This window comes from Engystomops pustulosus, chromosome 3, assembly GCF_040894005.1.
Source record: "Engystomops pustulosus chromosome 3, aEngPut4.maternal, whole genome shotgun sequence".
In the NCBI taxonomy this organism is placed as follows: domain Eukaryota; kingdom Metazoa; phylum Chordata; class Amphibia; order Anura; family Leptodactylidae; genus Engystomops; species Engystomops pustulosus.
Window position 1 is genome coordinate 57,966,699 of NC_092413.1, and position 22,869 is coordinate 57,989,567.

At 34.1% G+C, this 22,869-nt stretch overlaps 28 non-coding genes across 28 annotated transcripts; all 28 read left to right on the plus strand.

The window, feature by feature from the left end:
• The first annotated feature begins 156 nt into the window (after positions 1–156).
• On the plus strand, positions 157–239 carry TRNAL-UAA (transfer RNA leucine (anticodon UAA)). The gene has a single exon. It is a non-coding gene; the product is annotated as a tRNA-Leu (tRNA).
• A 731-nt stretch (positions 240–970) lies between these two features.
• On the plus strand, positions 971–1,053 carry TRNAL-UAA (transfer RNA leucine (anticodon UAA)). Its single transcript has one exon. It is a non-coding gene; the product is annotated as a tRNA-Leu (tRNA).
• Positions 1,054–1,783: 730 nt separating this feature from the next.
• Positions 1,784–1,866, plus strand: TRNAL-UAA (transfer RNA leucine (anticodon UAA)). Its single transcript has one exon. It is a non-coding gene; the product is annotated as a tRNA-Leu (tRNA).
• A 731-nt stretch (positions 1,867–2,597) lies between these two features.
• On the plus strand, positions 2,598–2,680 carry TRNAL-UAA (transfer RNA leucine (anticodon UAA)). The gene has a single exon. It is a non-coding gene; the product is annotated as a tRNA-Leu (tRNA).
• A 731-nt stretch (positions 2,681–3,411) lies between these two features.
• Positions 3,412–3,494, plus strand: TRNAL-UAA (transfer RNA leucine (anticodon UAA)). Its single transcript has one exon. It is a non-coding gene; the product is annotated as a tRNA-Leu (tRNA).
• A 730-nt stretch (positions 3,495–4,224) lies between these two features.
• On the plus strand, positions 4,225–4,307 carry TRNAL-UAA (transfer RNA leucine (anticodon UAA)). The gene has a single exon. It is a non-coding gene; the product is annotated as a tRNA-Leu (tRNA).
• Positions 4,308–5,037: 730 nt separating this feature from the next.
• On the plus strand, positions 5,038–5,120 carry TRNAL-UAA (transfer RNA leucine (anticodon UAA)). Its single transcript has one exon. It is a non-coding gene; the product is annotated as a tRNA-Leu (tRNA).
• A 729-nt stretch (positions 5,121–5,849) lies between these two features.
• TRNAL-UAA (transfer RNA leucine (anticodon UAA)) lies at positions 5,850–5,932 on the plus strand. Its single transcript has one exon. It is a non-coding gene; the product is annotated as a tRNA-Leu (tRNA).
• A 730-nt stretch (positions 5,933–6,662) lies between these two features.
• Positions 6,663–6,745, plus strand: TRNAL-UAA (transfer RNA leucine (anticodon UAA)). The gene has a single exon. It is a non-coding gene; the product is annotated as a tRNA-Leu (tRNA).
• Positions 6,746–7,475: 730 nt separating this feature from the next.
• On the plus strand, positions 7,476–7,558 carry TRNAL-UAA (transfer RNA leucine (anticodon UAA)). Its single transcript has one exon. It is a non-coding gene; the product is annotated as a tRNA-Leu (tRNA).
• A 731-nt stretch (positions 7,559–8,289) lies between these two features.
• On the plus strand, positions 8,290–8,372 carry TRNAL-UAA (transfer RNA leucine (anticodon UAA)). The gene has a single exon. It is a non-coding gene; the product is annotated as a tRNA-Leu (tRNA).
• Positions 8,373–9,103: 731 nt separating this feature from the next.
• Positions 9,104–9,186, plus strand: TRNAL-UAA (transfer RNA leucine (anticodon UAA)). The gene has a single exon. It is a non-coding gene; the product is annotated as a tRNA-Leu (tRNA).
• Positions 9,187–9,916: 730 nt separating this feature from the next.
• TRNAL-UAA (transfer RNA leucine (anticodon UAA)) lies at positions 9,917–9,999 on the plus strand. The gene has a single exon. It is a non-coding gene; the product is annotated as a tRNA-Leu (tRNA).
• A 730-nt stretch (positions 10,000–10,729) lies between these two features.
• TRNAL-UAA (transfer RNA leucine (anticodon UAA)) lies at positions 10,730–10,812 on the plus strand. The gene has a single exon. It is a non-coding gene; the product is annotated as a tRNA-Leu (tRNA).
• Positions 10,813–11,543: 731 nt separating this feature from the next.
• On the plus strand, positions 11,544–11,626 carry TRNAL-UAA (transfer RNA leucine (anticodon UAA)). Its single transcript has one exon. It is a non-coding gene; the product is annotated as a tRNA-Leu (tRNA).
• Positions 11,627–12,357: 731 nt separating this feature from the next.
• On the plus strand, positions 12,358–12,440 carry TRNAL-UAA (transfer RNA leucine (anticodon UAA)). Its single transcript has one exon. It is a non-coding gene; the product is annotated as a tRNA-Leu (tRNA).
• A 731-nt stretch (positions 12,441–13,171) lies between these two features.
• Positions 13,172–13,254, plus strand: TRNAL-UAA (transfer RNA leucine (anticodon UAA)). Its single transcript has one exon. It is a non-coding gene; the product is annotated as a tRNA-Leu (tRNA).
• Positions 13,255–13,984: 730 nt separating this feature from the next.
• On the plus strand, positions 13,985–14,067 carry TRNAL-UAA (transfer RNA leucine (anticodon UAA)). Its single transcript has one exon. It is a non-coding gene; the product is annotated as a tRNA-Leu (tRNA).
• A 731-nt stretch (positions 14,068–14,798) lies between these two features.
• Positions 14,799–14,881, plus strand: TRNAL-UAA (transfer RNA leucine (anticodon UAA)). Its single transcript has one exon. It is a non-coding gene; the product is annotated as a tRNA-Leu (tRNA).
• A 730-nt stretch (positions 14,882–15,611) lies between these two features.
• On the plus strand, positions 15,612–15,694 carry TRNAL-UAA (transfer RNA leucine (anticodon UAA)). The gene has a single exon. It is a non-coding gene; the product is annotated as a tRNA-Leu (tRNA).
• A 730-nt stretch (positions 15,695–16,424) lies between these two features.
• Positions 16,425–16,507, plus strand: TRNAL-UAA (transfer RNA leucine (anticodon UAA)). Its single transcript has one exon. It is a non-coding gene; the product is annotated as a tRNA-Leu (tRNA).
• Positions 16,508–17,238: 731 nt separating this feature from the next.
• TRNAL-UAA (transfer RNA leucine (anticodon UAA)) lies at positions 17,239–17,321 on the plus strand. The gene has a single exon. It is a non-coding gene; the product is annotated as a tRNA-Leu (tRNA).
• Positions 17,322–18,048: 727 nt separating this feature from the next.
• On the plus strand, positions 18,049–18,131 carry TRNAL-UAA (transfer RNA leucine (anticodon UAA)). The gene has a single exon. It is a non-coding gene; the product is annotated as a tRNA-Leu (tRNA).
• Positions 18,132–18,858: 727 nt separating this feature from the next.
• Positions 18,859–18,941, plus strand: TRNAL-UAA (transfer RNA leucine (anticodon UAA)). Its single transcript has one exon. It is a non-coding gene; the product is annotated as a tRNA-Leu (tRNA).
• Positions 18,942–19,671: 730 nt separating this feature from the next.
• TRNAL-UAA (transfer RNA leucine (anticodon UAA)) lies at positions 19,672–19,754 on the plus strand. Its single transcript has one exon. It is a non-coding gene; the product is annotated as a tRNA-Leu (tRNA).
• Positions 19,755–20,481: 727 nt separating this feature from the next.
• TRNAL-UAA (transfer RNA leucine (anticodon UAA)) lies at positions 20,482–20,564 on the plus strand. The gene has a single exon. It is a non-coding gene; the product is annotated as a tRNA-Leu (tRNA).
• A 727-nt stretch (positions 20,565–21,291) lies between these two features.
• Positions 21,292–21,374, plus strand: TRNAL-UAA (transfer RNA leucine (anticodon UAA)). The gene has a single exon. It is a non-coding gene; the product is annotated as a tRNA-Leu (tRNA).
• Positions 21,375–22,104: 730 nt separating this feature from the next.
• TRNAL-UAA (transfer RNA leucine (anticodon UAA)) lies at positions 22,105–22,187 on the plus strand. Its single transcript has one exon. It is a non-coding gene; the product is annotated as a tRNA-Leu (tRNA).
• The last annotated feature ends 682 nt before the right edge of the window (positions 22,188–22,869 follow it).

Below are 22,869 nucleotides of genomic sequence, written 5' to 3' on the forward strand. Positions count from 1 at the left end.
ATAGTGGTTCTCTATCCGGCTCTTTTCTACAAAGACAAAGAAATCACCAAAAAATAAACAAATTTGTAAACCTGAATGATTTTGTACAACTTACATGAATGCATTATTCCAAACAACCACTATGTTGATCTCGTTGTCTAACAGGTTGTCGTTCAAACCAGGATGGCCGAGTGGTTAAGGCGTTGGACTTAAGATCCAATGGATATATATCTGCGTGGGTTCGAACCCCACTCCTGGTAAAAGTTTTAACCTTGGACGTCTGAAAAATTGGTCTAGATTGAGTAATTCATTAGTGACAATTAACATTTTGTTCTTGACCTTTATCCAAATCACCTGTTGATCAAAAGATGAGTCTCTGAGCACCATATTGTGATCAATGCATTTTATTCCTCACTATTCAGAGAAAACTGCTATTTCAGCAAAATTAAATAATATTGAAAATACAATTTATTAATATATTAAGGTGAATATTCTATCAGCATCTTTGTTCAAAGTTTCAAAACATATGCTATGAAAAAGACATGAGAAAATGTATAGGAGAAGTTTAACCTGACTCAGGTAGTCATAGAACAATTTGTCAAAAGATAGTGGTGAACAAAGTTGGACTGTAAAATCTGTCTTAGAAAATCCAATCTAGAAACACCATTAGTTTTCAGACAGATGTAGTCTAAAAAAAGAGGTCAAACAGTGTCAGTAAAAGCAGTTTTCCCTATTTGGTAATCTCAAATGAGTGTGCAAGTTTTTGTTTCATAGATGTATGCTTGGACAGATAGGTTAAGGCGAATGGGTGAGATTTCGGACATATCTAGAAATTATAGTGGTTCTCTATCCGGCTCTTTTCTACAAAGACAAAAAAATCACCAAAAAATAAACAAATTTGTAAACCTGAATGATTTTGTACAACTTACATGAATGCATTATTCCAAACAACCACTATGTTGATCTCGTTGTCTAACAGGTTGTCGTTCGAACCAGGATGGCCGAGTGGTTAAGGCGTTGGACTTAAGATCCAATGGATATATATCCGCGTGGGTTCGAACCCCACTCCTGGTAAAAGTTTTAACCTTGGACGTCTGGAAAATTGGTCTAGATTGAGTAATTCATTAGTGACAATTAACATTTTGTTCTTGACCTTTATCCAAATCACCTGTTGATCAAAAGATGAGTCTCTGAGCACCATATTGTGATCAATGCATTTTATTCCTCACTATTCAGAGAAAACTGCTATTTCAGCAAAATTAAATAATATTGAAAATACAATTTATTAATATATTCAGGTGAATATTCTATCAGCATCTTTGTTCAAAGTTTCAAAACATATGCTATGAAAAAGACATGAGAAAATGTATAGGAGAAGTTTAACCTGACTCAGGTAGTCATAGAACAATTTGTCAAAAGATAGTGTTGAACAAAGTTGGACTGTAAAATCTATCTTAGAAAATCCAATCTAGAAATGCCATTAGTTTTCTGACAGATATAGTCTAAAAATGAGGTCAAACAGTGTCAGGAAAAGCAGTTTTTCCTATTTGGTAATCTCAAATGAGTGTGCAAGTTTTTGTTTCATATATGTATGCTTGGACAGATAGGTTAAGGCGAATGGGTCAGATTTCGTACATATCTAGAAATTATAGTGGTTCTCTATCCGGCTCTTTTCTACAAAGACAAAAAAATCATCAAAAAATAAACAAATTTGTAAACCTGAAAGATTTTGTACAACTTACATAAATGCATTATTCCAAACAACCACTATGTTGATCTCGTTGTCTAACAGGTTGTTGTTTGAACCAGGATGGCCGAGTGGTTAAGGCGTTGGACTTAAGATCCAATGGATATATATCCGCGTGAGTTCGAACCCCACTCCTGGTAAAAGTTTTAACCTTGGACGTCTGGAAAATTGGTCTAGATTGAGTAATTCATTAGTGACAATTAACATTTTGTTCTTGACCTTTATCCAAATCACCTGTTGATCAAAAGATGAGTCTCTGAGCACCATATTGTGATCAATGCATTTTATTCCTCACTATTCAGAGAAAACTGCTATTTCAGCAAAATTAAATAATATTGAAAATACAATTTATTAATATATTAAGGTGAATATTCTATCAGCATCTTTGTTCAAAGTTTCAAAACATATGCTATGAAAAAGACATGAGAAAATGTATAGGAGAAGTTTAACCTGACTCAGGTAGTCATAGAACAATTTGTCAAAAGATAGTGGTGAACAAAGTTGGACTGTAAAATCTGTCTTAGAAAATCCAATCTAGAAACACCATTAGTTTTCAGACAGATGTAGTCTAAAAAAAGAGGTCAAACAGTGTCAGTAAAAGCAGTTTTCCCTATTTGGTAATCTCAAATGAGTGTGCAAGTTTTTGTTTCATAGATGTATGCTTGGACAGATAGGTTAAGGCGAATGGGTCAGATTTCGGACATATCTAGAAATTATAGTGGTTCTCTATCCGGCTCTTTTCTACAAAGACAAAAAAATCATCAAAAAATAAACAAATTTGTAAACCTGAAAGATTTTGTACAACTTACATAAATGCATTATTCCAAACAACCACTATGTTGATCTCGTTGTCTAACAGGTTGTCGTTCGAACCAGGATGGCCGAGTGGTTAAGGCGTTGGACTTAAGATCCAATGGATATATATCCGCGTGGGTTCGAACCCCACTCCTGGTAAAAGTTTTAACCTTGGACGTCTGGAAAATTGGTCTAGATTGAGTAATTCATTAGTGACAATTAACATTTTGTTCTTGATCTTTATCCAAATCACCTGTTGATCAAAAGATGAGTCTCTGAGCACCATATTGTGATCAATGCATTTTATTCCTCACTATTCAGAGAAAACTGCTATTTCAGCAAAATTAAATAATATTGAAAATACAATTTATTAATATATTAAGGTGAATATTCTATCAGCATCTTTGTTCAAAGTTTCAAAACATATGCTATGAAAAAGACATGAGAAAATGTATAGGAGAAGTTTAACCTGACTCAGGTAGTCATAGAACAATTTGTCAAAAGATAGTGGTGAACAAAGTTGGACTGTAAAATCTGTCTTAGAAAATCCAATCTAGAAACACCATTAGTTTTCAGACAGATGTAGTCTAAAAAAAGAGGTCAAACAGTGTCAGTAAAAGCAGTTTTCCCTATTTGGTAATCTCAAATGAGTGTGCAAGTTTTTGTTTCATAGATGTATGCTTGGACAGATAGGTTAAGGCGAATGGGTGAGATTTCGGACATATCTAGAAATTATAGTGGTTCTCTATCCGGCTCTTTTCTACAAAGACAAAAAAATCACCAAAAAATAAACAAATTTGTAAACCTGAATGATTTTGTACAACTTACATGAATGCATTATTCCAAACAACCACTATGTTGATCTCGTTGTCTAACAGGTTGTCGTTCGAACCAGGATGGCCGAGTGGTTAAGGCGTTGGACTTAAGATCCAATGGATATATATCCGCGTGGGTTCGAACCCCACTCCTGGTAAAAGTTTTAACCTTGGACGTCTGGAAAATTGGTCTAGATTGAGTAATTCATTAGTGACAATTAACATTTTGTTCTTGACCTTTATCCAAATCACCTGTTGATCAAAAGATGAGTCTCTGAGCACCATATTGTGATCAATGCATTTTATTCCTCACTATTCAGAGAAAACTGCTATTTCAGCAAAATTAAATAATATTGAAAATACAATTTATTAATATATTAAGGTGAATATTCTATCAGCATCTTTGTTCAAAGTTTCAAAACATATGCTATGAAAAAGACATGAGAAAATGTATAGGAGAAGTTTAACCTGACTCAGGTAGTCATAGAACAATTTGTCAAAAGATAGTGGTGAACAAAGTTGGATTGTAAAATCTGTCTTAGAAAATCCAATCTAGAAACGCCATTAGTTTTCAGACAGATGTAGTCTAAAATAGAGGTCAAACAGTGTCAGTAAAAGCAGTTTTCCCTATTTGGTAATCTCAAATGAGTGTGCAAGTTTTTGTTTCATAGATGTATGCTTGGACAGATAGGTTAAGGCGAATGGGTGAGATTTCGGACATATCTAGAAATTATAGTGGTTCTCTATCCGGCTCTTTTCTACAAAGACAAAAAAATCACCAAAAAATAAACAAATTTGTAAACCTGAATGATTTTGTACAACTTACATGAATGCATTATTCCAAACAACCACTATGTTGATCTCGTTGTCTAACAGGTTGTCGTTCGAACCAGGATGGCCGAGTGGTTAAGGCGTTGGACTTAAGATCCAATGGATATATATCCGCGTGGGTTCGAACCCCACTCCTGGTAAAAGTTTTAACCTTGGACGTCTGGAAAATTGGTCTAGATTGAGTAATTCATTAGTGACAATTAACATTTTGTTCTTGACCTTTATCCAAATCACCTGTTGATCAAAAGATGAGTCTATGAGCACCATATTGTGATCAATGCATTTTATTCCTCACTATTCAGAGAAAACTGCTATTTCAGCAAAATTAAATAATATTGAAAATACAATTTATTAATATATTAAGGTGAATATTCTATCAGCATCTTTGTTCAAAGTTTCAAAACATATGCTATGAAAAAGACATGAGAAAATGTATAGGAGAAGTTTAACCTGACTCAGGTAGTCATAGAACAATTTGTCAAAAGATAGTGGTGAACAAAGTTGGACTGTAAAATCTGTCTTAGAAAATCCAATCTAGAAATGCCATTAGTTTTCTGACAGATATAGTCTAAAAATGTGGTCAAACAGTGTCAGGAAAAGCAGTTTTTCCTATTTGGTAATCTCAAATGAGTGTGCAAGTTTTTGTTTCATATATGTATGCTTGGACAGATAGGTTAAGGCGAATGGGTGAGATTTCGGACATATCTAGAAATTATAGTGGTTCTCTATCCGGCTCTTTTCTACAAAGACAAAAAAATCACCAAAAAATAAACAAATTTGTAAACCTGAAAGATTTTGTACAACTTACATAAATGCATTATTCCAAACGACCACTATGTTGATCTCGTTGTCTAACAGGTTGTTGTTCGAACCAGGATGGCCGAGTGGTTAAGGCGTTGGACTTAAGATCCAATGGATATATATCCGCGTGGGTTCGAACCCCACTCCTGGTAAAAGTTTTAACCTTGGACGTCTGGAAAATTGGTCTAGATTGGGTAATTCATTAGTGACAATTAACATTTTGTTCTTGACCTTTATCCAAATCACCTGTTGATCAAAAGATGAGTCTCTGAGCACCATATTGTGATCAATGCATTTTATTCCTCACTATTCAGAGAAAACTGCTATTTCAGCAAAATTAAATAATATTGAAAATACAATTTATTAATATATTCAGGTGAATATTCTATCAGCATCTTTGTTCAAAGTTTCAAAACATATGCTATGAAAAAGACATGAGAAAATGTATAGGAGAAGTTTAACCTGACTCAGGTAGTCATAGAACAATTTGTCAAAAGATAGTGTTGAACAAAGTTGGACTGTAAAATCTATCTTAGAAAATCCAATCTAGAAATGCCATTAGTTTTCTGACAGATATAGTCTAAAAATGAGGTCAAACAGTGTCAGGAAAAGCAGTTTTTCCTATTTGGTAATCTCAAATGAGTGTGCAAGTTTTTGTTTCATATATGTATGCTTGGACAGATAGGTTAAGGCGAATGGTCAGATTTCGGACATATCTAGAAATTATAGTGGTTCTCTATCCGGCTCTTTTCTACAAAGACAAAAAAATCACCAAAAAATAAACAAATTTGTAAACCTGAAAGATTTTGTACAACTTACATAAATGCATTATTCCAAACAACCACTATGTTGATCTCGTTGTCTAACAGGTTGTCGTTCGAACCAGGATGGCCGAGTGGTTAAGGCGTTGGACTTAAGATCCAATGGATATATATCCGCGTGGGTTCGAACCCCACTCCTGGTAAAAGTTTTAACCTTGGACGTCTGGAAAATTGGTCTAGATTGAGTAATTCATTAGTGACAATTAACATTTTGTTCTTGACCTTTATCCAAATCACCTGTTGATCAAAAGATGAGTCTCTGAGCACCATATTGTGATCAATGCATTTTATTCCTCACTATTCAGAGAAAACTGCTATTTCAGCAAAATTAAATAATATTGAAAATACAATTTATTAATATATTAAGGTGAATATTCTATCAGCATCTTTGTTCAAAGTTTCAAAACATATGCTATGAAAAAGACATGAGAAAATGTATAGGAGAAGTTTAACCTGACTCAGGTAGTCATAGAACAATTTGTCAAAAGATAGTGGTGAACAAAGTTGGACTGTAAAATCTGTCTTAGAAAATCCAATCTAGAAACACCATTAGTTTTCAGACAGATGTAGTCTAAAAAAGAGGTCAAACAGTGTCAGTAAAAGCAGTTTTCCCTATTTGGTAATCTCAAATGAGTGTGCAAGTTTTTGTTTCATAGATGTATGCTTGGACAGATAGGTTAAGGCGAATGGGTGAGATTTCGGACATATCTAGAAATTATAGTGGTTCTCTATCCGGCTCTTTTCTACAAAGACAAAGAAATCACCAAAAAATAAACAAATTTGTAAACCTGAATGATTTTGTACAACTTACATGAATGCATTATTCCAAACAACCACTATGTTGATCTCGTTGTCTAACAGGTTGTCGTTCAAACCAGGATGGCCGAGTGGTTAAGGCGTTGGACTTAAGATCCAATGGATATATATCTGCGTGGGTTCGAACCCCACTCCTGGTAAAAGTTTTAACCTTGGACGTCTGGAAAATTGGTCTAGATTGAGTAATTCATTAGTGACAATTAACATTTTGTTCTTGACCTTTATCCAAATCACCTGTTGATCAAAAGATGAGTCTCTGAGCACCATATTGTGATCAATGCATTTTATTCCTCACTATTCAGAGAAAACTGCTATTTCAGCAAAATTAAATAATATTGAAAATACAATTTATTAATATATTCAGGTGAATATTCTATCAGCATCTTTGTTCAAAGTTTCAAAACATATGCTATGAAAAAGACATGAGAAAATGTATAGGAGAAGTTTAACCTGACTCAGGTAGTCATAGAACAATTTGTCAAAAGATAGTGTTGAACAAAGTTGGACTGTAAAATCTATCTTAGAAAAACCAATCTAGAAATGCCATTAGTTTTCTGACAGATATAGTCTAAAAATGAGGTCAAACAGTGTCAGGAAAAGCAGTTTTTCCTATTTGGTAATCTCAAATGAGTGTGCAAGTTTTTGTTTCATATATGTATGCTTGGACAGATAGGTTAAGGCGAATGGGTCAGATTTCGTACATATCTAGAAATTATAGTGGTTCTCTATCCGGCTCTTTTCTACAAAGACAAAAAAATCATCAAAAAATAAACAAATTTGTAAACCTGAAAGATTTTGTACAACTTACATAAATGCATTATTCCAAACAACCACTATGTTGATCTCGTTGTCTAACAGGTTGTTGTTTGAACCAGGATGGCCGAGTGGTTAAGGCGTTGGACTTAAGATCCAATGGATATATATCCGCGTGAGTTCGAACCCCACTCCTGGTAAAAGTTTTAACCTTGGACGTCTGGAAAATTGGTCTAGATTGAGTAATTCATTAGTGACAATTAACATTTTGTTCTTGACCTTTATCCAAATCACCTGTTGATCAAAAGATGAGTCTCTGAGCACCATATTGTGATCAATGCATTTTATTCCTCACTATTCAGAGAAAACTGCTATTTCAGCAAAATTAAATAATATTGAAAATACAATTTATTAATATATTAAGGTGAATATTCTATCAGCATCTTTGTTCAAAGTTTCAAAACATATGCTATGAAAAAGACATGAGAAAATGTATAGGAGAAGTTTAACCTGACTCAGGTAGTCATAGAACAATTTGTCAAAAGATAGTGGTGAACAAAGTTGGACTGTAAAATCTGTCTTAGAAAATCCAATCTAGAAACACCATTAGTTTTCAGACAGATGTAGTCTAAAAAAAGAGGTCAAACAGTGTCAGTAAAAGCAGTTTTCCCTATTTGGTAATCTCAAATGAGTGTGCAAGTTTTTGTTTCATAGATGTATGCTTGGACAGATAGGTTAAGGCGAATGGGTCAGATTTCGGACATATCTAGAAATTATAGTGGTTCTCTATCCGGCTCTTTTCTACAAAGACAAAAAAATCATCAAAAAATAAACAAATTTGTAAACCTGAAAGATTTTGTACAACTTACATAAATGCATTATTCCAAACAACCACTATGTTGATCTCGTTGTCTAACAGGTTGTCGTTCGAACCAGGATGGCCGAGTGGTTAAGGCGTTGGACTTAAGATCCAATGGATATATATCCGCGTGGGTTCGAACCCCACTCCTGGTAAAAGTTTTAACCTTGGACGTCTGGAAAATTGGTCTAGATTGAGTAATTCATTAGTGACAATTAACATTTTGTTCTTGATCTTTATCCAAATCACCTGTTGATCAAAAGATGAGTCTCTGAGCACCATATTGTGATCAATGCATTTTATTCCTCACTATTCAGAGAAAACTGCTATTTCAGCAAAATTAAATAATATTGAAAATACAATTTATTAATATATTAAGGTGAATATTCTATCAGCATCTTTGTTCAAAGTTTCAAAACATATGCTATGAAAAAGACATGAGAAAATGTATAGGAGAAGTTTAACCTGACTCAGGTAGTCATAGAACAATTTGTCAAAAGATAGTGGTGAACAAAGTTGGACTGTAAAATCTGTCTTAGAAAATCCAATCTAGAAACACCATTAGTTTTCAGACAGATGTAGTCTAAAAAAAGAGGTCAAACAGTGTCAGTAAAAGCAGTTTTCCCTATTTGGTAATCTCAAATGAGTGTGCAAGTTTTTGTTTCATAGATGTATGCTTGGACAGATAGGTTAAGGCGAATGGGTGAGATTTCGGACATATCTAGAAATTATAGTGGTTCTCTATCCGGCTCTTTTCTACAAAGACAAAAAAATCACCAAAAAATAAACAAATTTGTAAACCTGAATGATTTTGTACAACTTACATGAATGCATTATTCCAAACAACCACTATGTTGATCTCGTTGTCTAACAGGTTGTCGTTCGAACCAGGATGGCCGAGTGGTTAAGGCGTTGGACTTAAGATCCAATGGATATATATCCGCGTGGGTTCGAACCCCACTCCTGGTAAAAGTTTTAACCTTGGACGTCTGGAAAATTGGTCTAGATTGAGTAATTCATTAGTGACAATTAACATTTTGTTCTTGACCTTTATCCAAATCACCTGTTGATCAAAAGATGAGTCTCTGAGCACCATATTGTGATCAATGCATTTTATTCCTCACTATTCAGAGAAAACTGCTATTTCAGCAAAATTAAATAATATTGAAAATACAATTTATTAATATATTAAGGTGAATATTCTATCAGCATCTTTGTTCAAAGTTTCAAAACATATGCTATGAAAAAGACATGAGAAAATGTATAGGAGAAGTTTAACCTGACTCAGGTAGTCATAGAACAATTTGTCAAAAGATAGTGGTGAACAAAGTTGGATTGTAAAATCTGTCTTAGAAAATCCAATCTAGAAACGCCATTAGTTTTCAGACAGATGTAGTCTAAAATAGAGGTCAAACAGTGTCAGTAAAAGCAGTTTTCCCTATTTGGTAATCTCAAATGAGTGTGCAAGTTTTTGTTTCATAGATGTATGCTTGGACAGATAGGTTAAGGCGAATGGGTGAGATTTCGGACATATCTAGAAATTATAGTGGTTCTCTATCCGGCTCTTTTCTACAAAGACAAAAAAATCACCAAAAAATAAACAAATTTGTAAACCTGAATGATTTTGTACAACTTACATGAATGCATTATTCCAAACAACCACTATGTTGATCTCGTTGTCTAACAGGTTGTCGTTCGAACCAGGATGGCCGAGTGGTTAAGGCGTTGGACTTAAGATCCAATGGATATATATCCGCGTGGGTTCGAACCCCACTCCTGGTAAAAGTTTTAACCTTGGACGTCTGGAAAATTGGTCTAGATTGAGTAATTCATTAGTGACAATTAACATTTTGTTCTTGACCTTTATCCAAATCACCTGTTGATCAAAAGATGAGTCTCTGAGCACCATATTGTGATCAATGCATTTTATTCCTCACTATTCAGAGAAAACTGCTATTTCAGCAAAATTAAATAATATTGAAAATACAATTTATTAATATATTCAGGTGAATATTCTATCAGCATCTTTGTTCAAAGTTTCAAAACATATGCTATGAAAAAGACATGAGAAAATGTATAGGAGAAGTTTAACCTGACTCAGGTAGTCATAGAACAATTTGTCAAAAGATAGTGTTGAACAAAGTTGGACTGTAAAATCTATCTTAGAAAATCCAATCTAGAAATACCATTAGTTTTCTGACAGATATAGTCTAAAAATGAGGTCAAACAGTGTCAGGAAAAGCAGTTTTTCCTATTTGGTAATCTCAAATGAGTGTGCAAGTTTTTGTTTCATATATGTATGCTTGGACAGATAGGTTAAGGCGAATGGGTCAGATTTCGGACATATCTAGAAATTATAGTGGTTCTCTATCCGGCTCTTTTCTACAAAGACAAAAAAATCACCAAAAAATAAACAAATTTGTAAACCTGAAAGATTTTGTACAACTTACATAAATGCATTATTCCAAACAACCACTATGTTGATCTCGTTGTCTAACAGGTTGTCGTTCGAACCAGGATGGCTGAGTGGTTAAGGCGTTGGACTTAAGATCCAATGGATATATATCCGCGTGGGTTCGAACCCCACTCCTGGTAAAAGTTTTAACCTTGGACGTCTGGAAAATTGGTCTAGATTGAGTAATTCATTAGTGACAATTAACATTTTGTTCTTGACCTTTATCCAAATCACCTGTTGATCAAAAGATGAGTCTCTGAGCACCATATTGTGATCAATGCATTTTATTCCTCACTATTCAGAGAAAACTGCTATTTCAGCAAAATTAAATAATATTGAAAATACAATTTATTAATATATTAAGGTGAATATTCTATCAGCATCTTTGTTCAAAGTTTCAAAACATATGCTATGAAAAAGACATGAGAAAATGTATAGGAGAAGTTTAACCTGACTCAGGTAGTCATAGAACAATTTGTCAAAAGATAGTGGTGAACAAAGTTGGACTGTAAAATCTGTCTTAGAAAATCCAATCTAGAAACACCATTAGTTTTCAGACAGATGTAGTCTAAAAAAAGAGGTCAAACAGTGTCAGTAAAAGCAGTTTTCCCTATTTGGTAATCTCAAATGAGTGTGCAACTTTTTGTTTCATAGATGTATGCTTGGACAGATAGGTTAAGGCGAATGGGTGAGATTTCGGACATATCTAGAAATTATAGTGGTTCTCTATCCGGCTCTTTTCTACAAAGACAAAAAAATCACCAAAAAATAAACAAATTTGTAAACCTGAAAGATTTTGTACAACTTACATAAATGCATTATTCCAAACAACCACTATGTTGATCTCGTTGTCTAACAGGTTGTCGTTCGAACCAGGATGGCCGAGTGGTTAAGGTGCTGGACTTAAGATCCAATGGATATATATCCGCGTGGGTTCGAACCCCACTCCTGGTAAAAGTTTTAACCTTGGACGTCTGGCAAATTGGTCTAGATTGAGTAATTCATTAGTGACAATTAACATTTTGTTCTTGACCTTTATCCAAATCACCTGTTGATCAAAAGATGAGTCTATGAGCACCATATTGTGATCAATGCATTTTATTCCTCACTATTCAGAGAAAACTGCTATTTCAGCAAAATTAAATAATATTGAAAATACAATTTATTAATATATTCAGGTGAATATTCTATCAGCATCTTTGTTCAAAGTTTCAAAACATATGCTATGAAAAAGACATGAGAAAATGTATAGGAGAAGTTTAACCTGACTCAGGTAGTCATAGAACAATTTGTCAAAAGATAGTGGTGAACAAAGTTGGACTGTAAAATCTGTCTTAGAAAATCCAATCTAGAAACACCATTAGTTTTCAGACAGATGTAGTCTAAAAAAAGAGGTCAAACAGTGTCAGTAAAAGCAGTTTTCCCTATTTGGTAATCTCAAATGAGTGTGCAACTTTTTGTTTCATAGATGTATGCTTGGACAGATAGGTTAAGGCGAATGGGTGAGATTTCGGACATATCTAGAAATTATAGTGGTTCTCTATCCGGCTCTTTTCTACAAAGACAAAAAAATCACCAAAAAATAAACAAATTTGTAAACCTGAAAGATTTTGTACAACTTACATAAATGCATTTTTCCAAACAACCACTATGTTGATCTCGTTGTCTAACAGGTTGCCGTTCGAGCCAGGATGGCCGAGTGGTTAAGGTGCTGGACTTAAGATCCAATGGATATATATCCGCGTGGGTTCGAACCCCACTCCTGGTAAAAGTTTTAACCTTGGACGTCTGGCAAATTGGTCTAGATTGAGTAATTCATTAGTGACAATTAACATTTTGTTCTTGACCTTTATCCAAATCACCTGTTGATCAAAAGATGAGTCTATGAGCACCATATTGTGATCAATGCATTTTATTCCTCACTATTCAGAGAAAACTGCTATTTCAGCAAAATTAAATAATATTGAAAATACAATTTATTAATATATTCAGGTGAATATTCTATCAGCATCTTTGTTCAAAGTTTCAAAACATATGCTATGAAAAAGACATGAGAAAATGTATAGGAGAAGTTTAACCTGACTCAGGTAGTCATAGAACAATTTGTCAAAAGATAGTGGTGAACAAAGTTGGACTGTAAAATCTGTCTTAGAAAATCCAATCTAGAAACACCATTAGTTTTCAGACAGATGTAGTCTAAAAAAAGAGGTCAAACAGTGTCAGTAAAAGCAGTTTTCCCTATTTGGTAATCTCAAATGAGTGTGCAACTTTTTGTTTCATAGATGTATGCTTGGACAGATAGGTTAAGGCGAATGGGTGAGATTTCGGACATATCTAGAAATTATAGTGGTTCTCTATCCGGCTCTTTTCTACAAAGACAAAAAAATCACCAAAAAATAAACAAATTTGTAAACCTGAAAGATTTTGTACAACTTACATAAATGCATTATTCCAAACAACCACTATGTTGATCTCGTTGTCTAACAGGTTGTCGTCCGAACCAGGATGGCCGAGAGGTTAAGGCGTTGGACTTAAGATCCAATGGATATATATCCGCGTGGGTTCGAACCCCACTCCTGGTAAAAGTTTTAACCTTGGACGTCTGGCAAATTGGTCTAGATTGAGTAATTCATTAGTGACAATTAACATTTTGTTCTTGACCTTTATCCAAATCACCTGTTGATCAAAAGATGAGTCTCTGAGCACCATATTGTGATCAATGCATTTTATTCCTCACTATTCAGAGAAAACTGCTATTTCAGCAAAATTAAATAATATTGAAAATACTATTTATTAATATATTCAGGTGAATATTCTATCAGCATCTTTGTTCAAAGTTTCAAAACATATGCTATGAAAAAGACATGAGAAAATGTATAGGAGAAGTTTAACCTGACTCAGGTAGTCATAGAACAATTTGTCAAAAGATAGTGGTGAACAAAGTTGGATTGTAAAATCTGTCTTAGAAAATCCAATCTAGAAACGCCATTAGTTTTCAGACAGATGTAGTCTAAAATAGAGGTCAAACAGTGTCAGTAAAAGCAGTTTTCCCTATTTGGTAATCTCAAATGAGTGTGCAACTTTTTGTTTCATAGATGTATGCTTGGACAGATAGGTTAAGGTGAATGGGTGAGATTTCGGACATATCTAGAAATTATAGTGGTTCTCTATCCGGCTCTTTTCTACAAAGACAAAAAAATCACCAAAAAATAAACAAATTTGTAAACCTGAATGATTTTGTACAACTTACATGAATGCATTATTCCAAACAACCACTATGTTGATCTCGTTGTCTAACAGGTTGTCGTCCGAACCAGGATGGCCGAGTGGTTAAGGCGTTGGACTTAAGATCCAATGGATATATATCCGCGTGGGTTCGAACCCCACTCCTGGTAAAAGTTTTAACCTTGGACGTCTGGCAAATTGGTCTAGATTGAGTAATTCATTAGTGACAATTAACATTTTGTTCTTGACCTTTATCCAAATCACCTGTTGATCAAAAGATGAGTCTCTGAGCACCATATTGTGATCAATGCATTTTATTCCTCACTATTCAGAGAAAACTGCTATTTTAGCAAAATTAATTAATATTGAAAATACAATATTTTAATATATTCAGGTGAATATTCTATCAGCATCTTTGTTCAAAGTTTCAAAACATATGCTATGAAAATGACATGAGAAAATGTATAGGAGAAGTTTAACCTGACTCAGGTAGTCATAGAACAATTTGTCAAAAGATAGGGGTGAACAAAGTTGGACTGTAAAATCTGTCTTAGAAAATCCAATCTAGAAACGCCATTAGTTTTCAGACAGATGTAGTCTAAAAAAAGAGGTCAAACAGTGTCAGTAAAAGCAGTTTTCCCTATTTGGTAATCTCAAATGAGTGCGCAACTTTTTGTTTCATAGATGTATGCTTGGACAGATAGGTTAAGGCGAATGGGTGAGATTTCGGACATATCTAGAAATTATAGTGGTTCTCTATCCGGCTCTTTTCTACAAAGACAAAAAAATCACCAAAAAATAAACAAATTTGTAAACCTGAATGATTTTGTACAACTTACATGAATGCATTATTCCAAACAACCACTATGTTGATCTCGGAGTCTAACGGGTTGTCGTTTGAACCAGGATGGCCGAGTGGTTAAGGCGTTGGACTTAAGATCCTATGGATATATATCCGCGTGAGTTCGAACCCCACTCCTGGTAAAAGTTTTAACCGTGGACGTCTGGCAAATTGGTCTAAATTGAGTAATTCATTAGTGACAATTAACATTTTGTTCTTGACCTTTATCCAAATCACCTGTTGATCAAAAGATGAGTCTCTGAGCACCATATTGTGATCAATGCATTTTATTCCTCACTATTCAGAGAAAACTGCTATTTCAGCAAAATTAAATAATATTGAAAATACAATTTATTAATATATTCAGGTGAATATTCTATCAGCATCTTTGTTCAAAGTTTCAAAACATATGCTATGAAAAAGACATGAGAAAATGTATAGGAGAAGTTTAACCTGACTCAGGTAGTCATAGAACAATTTGTCAAAAGATAGTGTTGAACAAAGTTGGACTGTAAAATCTATCTTAGAAAATCCAATCTAGAAATGCCATTAGTTTTCTGACAGATATAGTCTAAAAATGAGGTCAAACAGTGTCAGGAAAAGCATTTTTTCCTATTTGGTAATCTCAAATGAGTGTGCAAGTTTTTGTTTCATATATGTATGCTTGGACAGATAGGTTAAGGCGAATGGGTCAGATTTCGGACATATCTAGAAATTATAGTGGTTCTCTATCCGGCTCTTTTCTACAAAGACAAAAAAATCACCAAAAAATAAACAAATTTGTAAACCTGAAAGATTTTGTACAACTTACATAAATGCATTATTCCAAACAACCACTATGTTGATCTCGTTGTCGAACAGGTTGTCGTTCGAACCAGGATGGCCGAGTGGTTAAGTCGTTGGACTTAAGATCCAATGGATATATATCCGCGTGGGTTCGAACCCCACTCCTGGTAAAAGTTTTAACCTTGGACGTCTGGCAAATTGGTCTAGATTGAGTAATTCATTAGTGACAATTAACATTTTGTTCTTGACCTTTATCCAAATCACCTGTTGATCAAAAGATGAGTCTCTGAGCACCATATTGTGATCAATTCATTTTATTCCTCACTATTCAGAGAAAACTGCTATTTCAGCAAAATTAAATAATATTGAAAATACAATTTATTAATATATTCAGGTGAATATTCTATCAGCATCTTTGTTCAAAGTTTCAAAACATATGCTATGAAAAAGACATGAGAAAATGTATAGGAAAAGTTTAACCTGACTCAGGTAGTCATAGAACAATTTGTCAAAAGATAGTGGTGAACAAAGTTGGATTGTAAAACCTGTCTTAGAAAATCCAATCTAGAAACGCCATTAGTTTTCAGACAGATGTAGTCTTAAATAGAGGTCAAACAGTGTCAGTAAAAGCAGTTTTCCCTATTTGGTAATCTCAAATGAGTGTGCAACTTTTTGTTTCATAGATGTATGCTTGGACAGATAGGTTAAGGCGAATGGGTGAGATTTCGGACATATCTAGAAATTATAGTGGTTCTCTATCCGGCTCTTTTCTACAAAGACAAAAAAATCACCAAAAAATAAACAAATTTGTAAACCTGAATAATTTTGTACAACTTACATGAATGCATTATTCCAAACAACCACTATGTTGATCTCGTTGTCTAACAGGCTGTCTTTCGAACCAGGATGGCCGAGTGGTTAAGGCGTTGGGCTTAAGATCCAATGGATATATATCCGCGTGGGTTCGAACCCCACTCCTGGTAAAAGTTTTAACCTTGGACGTCTGGCAAATTGGTCTAGATTGAGTAATTCATTAGTGACAATTAACATTTTGTTCTTGACCTTTATCCAAATCACCTGTTGATCAAAAGATGAGTCTCTGAGCACCATATTGTGATCAATGCATTTTATTCCTCACTATTCAGAGAAAACTGCTATTTCAGCAAAATTAAATAATATTGAAAATACAATTTATTAATATATTCAGGTGAATATTCTATCAGCATCTTTGTTCAAAGTTTCAAAACATATGCTATGAAAAAGACATGAGAAAATGTATAGGAGAAGTTTAACCTGACTCAGGTAGTCATAGAACAATTTGTCAAAAGATAGTGGTGAACAAAGTTGGACTGTAAAATCTATCTTAGAAAATCCAATCTAGAAACACCATTAGTTTTCAGACAGATGTAGTCTAAAAAAAGAGGTCAAACAGTGTCAGTAAAAGCAGTTTTCCCTATTTGGTAATCTCAAATGAGTGTGCAACTTTTTGTTTCATAGATGTATGCTTGGACAGATAGGTTAAGGTGAATGGGTGAGATTTCGGACATATCTCGAAATTATAGTGGTTCTCTATCCGGCTCTTTTCTACAAAGACAAAAAAATCACCAAAAAATAAACAAATTTGTAAACCTGAATGATTTTGTACAACTTACATGAATGCATTATTCCAAACAACCACTATGTTGATCTTGGAGTCTAACGTGTTGTCGTTCGAACCAGGATGGCCGAGTGGTTAAGGCGTTGGACTTAAGATCCAATGGGTATATATCCGCGTGGGTTCGAACCCCACTCCTGGTAAAAGTTTTAACCTTGGACTTCTGGCAAATTTGTCTAGATTGGATAATTCATTAGTGACAATTACCAATATCTTGACCTTTATCCAAATCACCTGTTGATCAAAAGATGAGTCTCTGAGCACCATATTGTGATCAATGCATTTTATTCCTCACTATTCAGAGAAAACTGCTATTTCAGCAAAATTAAATAATATTGAAAATACTATTTATTAATATATTCAGGTGAATATTCTATCAGCATCTTTGTTCAAAGTTTCAAAACATATGCTATGAAAAAGACATGAGAAAATGTATAGGAGAAGTTTAACCTGACTCAGGTAGTCATAGAACAATTTGTCAAAAGATAGTGGTGAACAAAGTTGGATTGTAAAATCTGTCTTAGAAAATCCAATCTAGAAACGCCATTAGTTTTCAGACAGATGTAGTCTAAAATAGAGGTCAAACAGTGTCAGTAAAAGCAGTTTTCCCTATTTGGTAATCTCAAATGAGTGTGCAACTTTTTGTTTCATAGATGTATGCTTGGACAGATAGGTTAAGGCGAATGGGTGAGATTTCGGACATATCTAGAAATTATAGTGGTTCTCTATCCGGCTCTTTTCTACAAAGACAAAAAAATCACCAAAAAATAAACAAATTTGTAAACCTGAATGATTTTGTACAACTTACATGAATGCATTATTCCAAACAACCACTATGTTGATCTCGGAGTCTAACAAGTTGTCGTTCGAACCAGGATGGCCGAGTGGTTAAGGCGTTGGACTTAAGATCCAATGGATATATATCCGCGTGGGTTCGAACCCCACTCCTGGTAAAACTTTTAACCTTGAACTTCTGGCAAATTGGTCTAGATTGGGTAATTCATTAGTGACAATAACCAATATCTTGACCTTTATCCAAATCACCTGTTGATCAAAAGATGAGTCTCTGAGCACCATATTGTGATCAATGCATTTTATTCCTCACTATTCAGAGAAAACTGCTATTTTAGCAAAATTAATTAATATTGAAAATACAATATTTTAATATATTCAGGTGAATATTCTATCAGCATCTTTGTTCAAAGTTTCAAAACATATGCTATGAAAAAGACATGAGAAAATGTATAGGAGAAGTTTAACCTGACTCAGGTAGTCATAGAACAATTTGTCAAAAGATAGTGTTGAACAAAGTTGGAGTGTAAAATCTGTCTTAGAAAATCCAATCTAGAAATGCCATTAGTTTTCTGACAGATATAGTCTAAAAATGAGGTCAAACAGTGTCAGGAAAAGCAGTTTTTCCTATTTGGTAATCTCAAATGAGTGTGCAAGTTTTTGTTTCATATATGTATGCTTGGACAGATAGGTTAAGGCGAATGGGTGAGATTTCGGACATATCTAGAAATTATAATGGTTCTCTATCCGGCTCTTTTCTACAAAGACAAAAAAATCACCAAAAAATAAACAAATTTGTAAACCTGAAAGATTTTGTACAACTTACATAAATGCATTATTCCAAACAACCACTATGTTAATCTCGTTGTCTAACAGGTTGTCGTTCGAACCAGGATGGCCGAGTGGTTAAGGCGTTGGACTTAAGATCCAATGGATGTATATCCGCGTGGCTTCGAACCCCACTCCTGGTAAAAGTTTTAACCTTGGACGTCTGGCAAATTGGTCTAGATTGAGTAATTCATTAGTGACAATTAACATTTTGTTCTTGACCTTTATCCAAATCACCTGTTGATCAAAAGATGAGTCTCTGAGCACCATATTGTGATCAATGCATTTTATTCCTCACTATTCAGAGAAAACTGCTATTTCAGCAAAATTAAATAAAATTGAAAATACAATTTATTAATATATTCAGGTGAATATTCTATCAGCATCTTTGTTCAAAGTTTCAAAACATATGCTATGAAAAAGACATGAGAAAATGTATAGGAGAAGTTTAACCTGACTCAGGTAGTCATAGAACAATTTGTCAAAAGATAGTGGTGAACAAAGTTGGATTGTAAAATCTGTCTTATAAAATCCAATCTAGAAACGCCATTAGTTTTCAGACAGATGTAGTCTAAAATAGAGGTCAAACAGTGTCAGTAAAAGCAGTTTTCCCTTTTTGGTAATCTCAAATGAGTGTGCAACTTTTTGTTTCATAGATGTATGCTTGGACAGATAGGTTAAGGCGAATGGGTGAGATTTCGGACATATCTAGAAATTATAGTGGTTCTCTATCCGGCTCTTTTCTACAAAGACAAAAAAATCACCAAAAAATAAACAAATTTGTAAACCTGAATAATTTTGTACAACTTACATGAATGCATTATTCCAAACAACCACTATGTTGATCTCGGAGTCTAACGAGTTGTCGTTCGAACCAGGATGGCCGAGTGGTTAAGGCGTTGGACTTAAGATCCAATGGGTATATATCTGCATGGGTTCGAACCCCACTCCTGGTAAAACTTTTAACCTTGGACTTCTGGCAAATTGGTCTAGATTGGGTAATTCATTAGTGACAATAACCAATATCTTGACCTTTATCCAAATCACCTGTTGATCAAAAGATGAGTCTCTGAGCACCATATTGTGATCAATGCATTTTATTCCTCACTATTCAGAGAAAACTGCTATTTCAGCAAAATTAAATAATATTGAAAATACAATTTATTAATATATTCAGGTGAATATTCTATCAGCATCTTTGTTCAAAGTTTCAAAACATATGCTATGAAAAAGACATGAGAAAATGTATAGGAGAAGTTTAACCTGACTCAGGTAGTCATAGAACAATTTGTCAAAAGATAGTGGTGAACAAAGTTGGATTGTAAAATCTGTCTTATAAAATCCAATCTAGAAACGCCATTAGTTTTCAGACAGATGTAGTCTAAAATAGAGGTCAAACAGTGTCAGTAAAAGCAGTTTTCCCTATTTGGTAATCTCAAATGAGTGTGCAACTTTTTGTTTCATAGATGTATGCTTGGACAGATAGGTTAAGGCGAATGGGTGAGATTTCGGACATATCTAGAAATTATAGTGGTTCTCTATCCGGCTCTTTTCTACAAAGACAAAAAAATCACCAAAAAATAAACAAATTTGTAAACCTGAATAATTTTGTACAACTTACATGAATGCATTATTCCAAACAACCACTATGTTGATCTCGGAGTCTAACGAGTTGTCGTTCGAACCAGGATGGCCGAGTGGTTAAGGCGTTGGACTTAAGATCCAATGGGTATATATCTGCATGGGTTCGAACCCCACTCCTGGTAAAACTTTTAACCTTGGACTTCTGGCAAATTGGTCTAGATTGGGTAATTCATTAGTGACAATAACCAATATCTTGACCTTTATCCAAATCACCTGTTGATCAAAAGATGAGTCTCTGAGCACCATATTGTGATCAATGCATTTTATTCCTCACTATTCAGAGAAAACTGCTATTTCAGCAAAATTAAATAATATTGAAAATACAATTTATTATTATATTCAGGTGAATATTCTATCAGCATCTTTGTTCAAAGTTTCAAAACATATGCTATGAAAAAGACATGAGAAAATGTATAGGAGAAGTTTAACCTGACTCAGGTAGTCATAGAACAATTTGTCAAAAGATAGTGTTGAACAAAGTTGGACTGTAAAATCTATCTTAGAAAATCCAATCTAGAAATGCCATTAGTTTTCTGACAGATATAGTCTAAAAATGAGGTCAAACAGTGTCAGGAAAAGCAGTTTTTCCTATTTGGTAATCTCAAATGAGTGTGCAAGTTTTTGTTTCATATATGTATGCTTGGACAGATAGGTTAAGGCGAATGGGTCAGATTTCGGACATATCTAGAAATTATAGTGGTTCTCTATCCGGCTCTTTTCTACAAAGACAAAAAAATCACCAAAAAATAAACAAATTTGTAAACCTGAAAGATTTTGTACAACTTACATAAATGCATTATTCCAAACAACCACTATGTTGATCTCGTTGTCTAACAGGTTATCGTTCGAACCAGGATGGCCGAGTGGTTAAGGCGTTGGACTTAAGATCCAATGGATATATATCCGCGTGGGTTCGAACCCCACTCCTGGTAAAAGTTTTAACCTTGGACGTCTGGCAAATTGGTCTAGATTGAGTAATTCATTAGTGACAATTAACATTTTGTTCTTGACCTTTATCCAAATCACCTGTTGATCAAAAGATGAGTCTCTGAGCACCATATTGTGATCAATGCATTTTATTCCTCACTATTCAGAGAAAACTGCTATTTCAGCAAAATTAAATAATATTGAAAATACAATTTATTAATATATTCAGGTGAATATTCTATCAGCATCTTTGTTCAAAGTTTCAAAACATATGCTATGAAAAAGACATGAGAAAATGTATAGGAGAAGTTTAACCTGACTCAGGTAGTCATAGAACAATTTGTCAAAAGATAGTGGTGAACAAAGTTGGACTGTAAAATCTGTCTTAGAAAATCCAATCTAGAAACGCCATTAGTTTTCAGACAGATGTAGTCTAAAAAAGAGGTCAAACAGTGTCAGTAAAAGCAGTTTTCCCTATTTGGTAATCTCAAATGAGTGTGCAACTTTTTGTTTCATAGATGTATGCTTGGACAGATAGGTTAAGGCGAATGGGTGAGATTTCAGACATATCTAGAAATTATAGTGGTTCTCTATCCGGCTCTTTTCTACAAAGACAAAAAAATCACCAAAAAATAAACAAATTTGTAAACCTGAATGATTTTGTACAACTTACATGAATGCATTATTCCACACAACCACTATGTTGATCTCGGAGTCTAACGAGTTGTCGTTTGAACCAGGATGGCTGAGTGGTTAAGGCGTTGGACTTAAGATCCTATGGATATATATCCACGTGGGTTCGAACCCCACTCCTGGTAAAAGTTTTAACCTTGGACGTCTGGCAAATTGGTCTAGATTGAGTAATTCATTAGTGACAATTAACATTTTGTTCTTGACCTTTATCCAAATCACCTGTTGATCAAAAGATGAGTCTCTGAGTACCATATTGTGATCAATGCATTTTATTCCTCACTATTCAGAGAAAACTGATATTTCAGCAAAATTAAATAATATTGAAAATACAATTTATTAATATATTCAGGTGAATATTCTATCAGCATCTTTGTTCAAAGTTTCAAAACATATGCTATGAAAAAGACATGAGAAAATGTATAGGAGAAGTTTAACCTGACTCAGGTAGTCATAGAACAATTTGTCAAACGATAGTGGTGAACAAAGTTGGATTGTAAAATCTGTCTTAGAAAATCCAATCTAGAAACGCCATTAGTTTTCAGACAGATGTAGTCTAAAATAGAGGTCAAACAGTGTCAGTAAAAGCAGTTTTCCCTATTTGGTAATCTCAAATGAGTGCGCAACTTTTTGTTTCATAGATGTATGCTTGGACAGATAGGTTAAGGTGAATGGGTGAGATTTCGGACATATCTAGAAATTATAGTGGTTCTCTATCCGGCTCTTTTCTACAAGACAAAAGAATCACCAAAAAATAAACAAATTTGTAAACCTGAAAGATTTTGTACAACTTACATAAATGCATTATTC